Source organism: Silene latifolia, chromosome 9 (genome assembly GCF_048544455.1).
Source record: "Silene latifolia isolate original U9 population chromosome 9, ASM4854445v1, whole genome shotgun sequence".
In the NCBI taxonomy this organism is placed as follows: Eukaryota; Viridiplantae; Streptophyta; class Magnoliopsida; order Caryophyllales; family Caryophyllaceae; genus Silene; species Silene latifolia.
In genome coordinates this window covers 124,596,163-124,601,712 of record NC_133534.1, presented here as the reverse complement: position 1 = coordinate 124,601,712, position 5,550 = coordinate 124,596,163, and positions in this window count along the sequence as shown.

The window sequence follows — 5,550 nt, the reverse complement described above, 5'->3', positions numbered from 1 at the left end:
TCTCGGTCCGCTATTCACCCTAAAACATTACTAGCTTAGCTTTCACCCTCATTAGAATGCCCTAATGTTCATTACAGGTCTTACCCCTTCCAATCTCTCGATCCAGGTCAAGGTGTACCAAAGTTAATCAGCTAAATGCGTCGACTCAAGCTAATTACAGTTAGTTGCAATGATTAACAATACAAACCAAATTCAGCCAAACCTAATCATCTAATCTCAATTTCCCTAATCACCATGGCTCCCCTATACCCTAGCACAAGGATATAAGCAAAAGAGAAATAACATAAAAGAGAGAAAAGAAATTACAAAAGTTGAAATCCGGAAATATAGAGTAGTGTAGCGTCGAACAGAAATAATGAGCAGAGGAAAAGTGATAAAAGATGAAAAATACAGTATGGAGGAATGAAAAGAACTCCCTAAACCTAATTAAGTCTCTCCTATTTATAGGAGAGACATTTATTTTCCTAAGATACGATGACAAGATATTAAAATCTTGCGTCAGATAGAAAAGTACTCGATCGAGGACTTTAGAACTCCTCGATCGAGTAACTCCTAGCAAAAACCTCTCGATCGAGGACATTAGGTACTCGATCGAATACTATCAAAAAGGCACCATTTGATCGAGGACATTAAGCACTCGATCGAGTACTATAGTGCTCGATCGAGTGGTTTCCAGAGAGTAATTCCTGCTTCGCGCACTGAACTTCAAACGACCGCTATTTCTTCGTTAGTTGGTCAAACAGAGCGTTTTTGGAGGCGTTGGAAAGCTAAGTGGACACGATTTCATCTCGAATTTGAATCACTTTAATATAAGTTGTATAACTCGAGATGTGGCTCTTCAAAGTAGGCACTAGTAATATGAAGCTCTACCTTTGTCCGCTAAGTTTCCTTACTTCTATGCGCATCTCAAAATAGTAGTCTCCAAGCTCCGACTCAACTCATCTCCTAAATGTATGCATAGGGAGATGTATTAAGCTTGATTATGCTCCTCTCTGGTTCATACCTGCAAATAATACAAGAAAAACAAAAGTAGACTATTCGAGGGACATTTGTAGCTAAACACTACACAAAATACACAGAAATGCGTGCAAATACGGTACAAAAAGTTTATATAAAATGCACGCATCACTTACCCACAATACGAGGGTCTCAACGGTGTAAAGAACTCTAGAATCCGACGATTTAAGCCTTTGGATTTGATAGCAATGTGAGAGAGGAGAGCTACGTAACTTTGCTTTATCTTTTATGAAACATATAATGATGTAAAAGTAAAAAGAAACTGGTAAAAATCTTTTATATACCAATCTCGCGTTGCTATCAAAACCCGACCAAAAACCCGTAAAACCCCACGCACTCGATCGAGTAAGTGAGTTACTCGATCGAGTACCCATCAGACAGAACACTATTTCGAACACAAAACACACTTACTCTACATAGTAAGCCTTACTCGATAGAGTACCCAACAACACATAAAACCGTAGTATTACAATACAGACCAAGAAAAGAGGAGGAGACCAATTATTAGATGACAAGTGGACTTAATTTATTGTGGAGAATCCAATTGCTCATCAAAAGCACTCATATAATAAAAAGGCGAATAATTGACTGATACACCCTAAAATTGAAGGCAAATAAATAACCGGGACGGAGAGAGTAATTTTGAAGTAAATAGTTTTTTGATGATGCCTATATGAAGAAGTCATTTTTCATCAAGCAGGAGACACACACAACTCAAACAAATATAACTTAGTCTATCTTTAAGTCGTAGAACTTAGTTTATCTTACTATAGATTAATACGGTGAAACCATCCTTCAATGGCGATAATTAGCCATATATCCCCTAATTCGTAATTTAGCATCTACAAGTACTCTTGTGAAAATTCTGTTGATGTTGCGTAATTGATTTTTCATGATACATAAGTATCTTTGAAAATTCATGTGTGTAGGGATATAAGAATCAGGTCATTCATTGTTAGCGCTAAATTATATAAGTAATTTAATGTTCGTTATTGAGCAAAAGTCAACATCTGTAACTAATGCCATTCATATTTAGGGCAAATAACAAAATTTAGGAGGGTAGTTACGACCTACAGGGTACCTTAAGGTATTGTGTTTGTTTCCACACAAACAAACTTTTGGCGATCATAATGGGAGAATTAATATAATTAGTTCTTCTAATATTATAAGTCTCATTAAGAAGTGTACGTTGTACTCTACTAGATCTAGATTGAGAAAAATAGGCGATCAAGGTAACAAGCAATACTTCACATACCAACGCCGAGAATGCACCCTTACAAGATTAATCTAGCAGTAATTCATTGTAGACTACCCAATAAAGAGACTTGAAAAGCCTTCGTTCTAGTTCTACTTTTAATAATGAATATGTTAACACCCATGGGGAGTCTGTGTAATGTAACGACCTTCAACGATTTAATAATAATATTGTTTTATTAGATTAATATTATTGGATTAGAAAATTAAGAAAAGGGAAAATAAAAGGAATAGATTGTGAGAATTGTATTTTGGAAATTGAGACATTAGGAAAGTGGGGTTTTATGGAAACCAAAAAAAAAAGAACAACCATGTATATTGGTAGAGAGTTTGGTATTTTCTAGTTCACTAGGGACTTGACTTCCCACTAGTATAAATAGCTTTGTTAATACAATGTTTAACACCCTTTTCTGCCTTCATCTATCTAAGAGGCAAGAATCCTAACTTGCTCATACCTTCAAATAAGGTTCAATTTTCAAACTTTTATAATCATCTTTTCAAGTATGAAATTATGTATAGTTATGTTAGAGTCGTGCATAATAACCAAGGATTATAGTTAAAATGATTATATTAAAGAGATAAAAGTTACACCTATTTTCCAGATTTGTAGGTCCTCTTACGCGCATTATTTCACCATCGTAAAGTTTTTATTTTTAAAAATTTAAATAAAAGACTCATGTTTATTTCAACTATAATATATGCCTCTAAACTTTTGTAGCAATATTCCTTGTAGTTTTTCTTAGGTGAATTATTTATGAACATCTATATTTAAAACCCATAAATCTGTTAGTGTGGTATAAAATGGTTGTAAATTCTAACTTAGATGTCGAAATAAGATTGGGTCTTTTTCATACATTAACTTAATTAGAAGAGTCAAGATGATGAGAGAATTTAGAATTACCTTGAATAATTATTCTAAATAAGTTTTTTTTTTTTTATAAATCCTTACTTTTTATATGCGACGAAATCCGTCAATAGTTATAAATCTGTCTAGAAATGAATGATAACTCTAGAATTTGAAAAAAAAAACTGGCTAATGAAAGTTGTAGCTAAGAGTCTTAGGTTTCCAGCCCCACTGAACTTACAACGATTGGATTTTTAATGATTTTTACAACAAGGTTGTATTGTTCAAAAAACAATAGAATTAAAGTTTTAGTCTTTGAGTTAAGATTACTATTAACACATTATGGGTCTAAACTTGGGGCATGTTTAGTGAGCATTAGTATTACATTAGAGTATTTTCATGGCTTAGGTTTATTTAAGTAATCGTTTTGATACGAGTGTTGTAATACCCGCCTCTTTAGAAGACTTTAGGAAGGACCTCTCGTGCCTAAAGAACCGTTTTGGGAATCTTTATAGATCCAGTTAGCGGATCTGACTTCGACTACTCGGCCTATTTGGGTTTACTCGGTCAAGTATGTGTGGTACTTGGCCAAGTAGGGCTTACCCTGACACCCGACCAAGTGTTGGTGGTTCAGCAGTAATTTTAAGATCGCAAGCCGGGATTTATATCATTTCATTTCCTCATTTCCTTCATCCTCTAACCCTAAAAATCAGACTCTTTTTACCACCTCCCTCCTTCTCTCCTCCTCTATCTACTTTTATACTCTATACCTTACCGTCAAGCACGTGGGCACGAGTTTGGCAAGTCGGGGCAAATCTAGCACGACAAGCTAAGTTGCTATTATCATTATTAGTATTAACTGGTGATAATGGTAGATCGTGATAGAATCTGATTGATGGTTGTAGGTGATAATGTCATCATTGTATTCATGAATATGTGATTGGCTGCGGTTGCAAGAGGTTCACTAGAGGTAGAGTTTCCCTACTCAATACAGTTGTGTGATTGAATTGTGTTGTCATGATTGTTAATTTTATTGTGATTACTCGTTGTTGGATGGTTGATCGTGATGGAGTGGTGATTGAGATAATGAAGCTATGTTGGGAGATGGACTCCCCCCCCCCCCCTCTATGTATCGTCTCTTGTGACTCCCGTCACAAGGGGATGTGCATATTAAGGATCTTGGATAGCTCGTTACGATGGGCGAGAATTTTGATGACTAGTGCTGAGGCCTGGCATAAGCAGGGGTTGGTTACCCGTTGTGATGGGAACCACTATTGTCCACGCTACGGTTCAGATGCAGGTTACTGCGGGGTATCGGGTGATGGTGATGGTATTGGTATATGTGTTTGCTTATTGTGTTGTATATGGCATCTTTACATTTATTATCTACTGTTACTGACCTTGTGTGGTGTTGTGATGTTTTCTTGCTTTCTTCTACTTGTCTGTGGTGATTCATTTGATATTACCGGCAAATGGTGAGAAGGTATTCTTGACAGGTGAACTTGGGTTTACTACGACCTGTTGCTAGGGTTATTGGAGGGCGCGTGACATCTTTAAGTCTCGCAACTCGGACGACTGTTAGTTTTTATTTATTTGTACTCTTCCGCTTTTAGATAGTTGGTTTTGGTTTTGAGTTGTAATTAGTATTCTTATATATAATTGAGTTATTAAAGTTGTAATCGTTCTTTTATTGTCAATTTTATAAGAACTACCTCGACAACCGAGATGGTAGCATCCTTATTCACTAGGGAAGGTCTGGCTAAGACTCTTAAGTAAATGGGGGTGTTAAAAGTGTTATTATTATAATTGTAGATTGCTTCTTCGAGGAATAAAAGTATTAGATTGTCTTCCTAGTGTTTCCTTACTGAGTACCGTTGAGTGATTGAATTATGTTGTTGTGATTATTAATTTTATTGTGATTACTCGTTGTTGGATGGTTGATGGTGATGGAGTGGTGATTGAGATAGTGATGCCATATTGGGAGATGGACTTCCCCCTATGTATCGCCTCTTGTGACTCCCGTCTCAAGGGGGTATACACAATAAGGATTTGGGTTAGCTCATTTTTATGAGGGGGAATTTTGATGACTAGTGCTGCAGTCTGGCATCGACAGGGGTTGGTTACCTGTTACGATGGGAACCATTGGTGTTTACACTGCTGATACTATCATTTTATGTCGTGTCAACTAGGTGTTCTTAATCAAATGAAGTAGTTATGCGGCATAGTTTAGGAAGAAAAAAAGCAAGTTTCGGGTCTTGTGTGGAGAGTGCTTCTTAGTAATTTACTCATTGGTTTAATGCTTTTTGTGATTGGTTCATAGTATGCAATGGTGGTGAAATCAAGCCAAGCCGGGTCAAAGCATGGCTCCTCAAGCCAAACCAAGAAAGGAAGTGAGCCACGACCTAGGGAAACCGCAAGCTATGAAGGATAGAAGA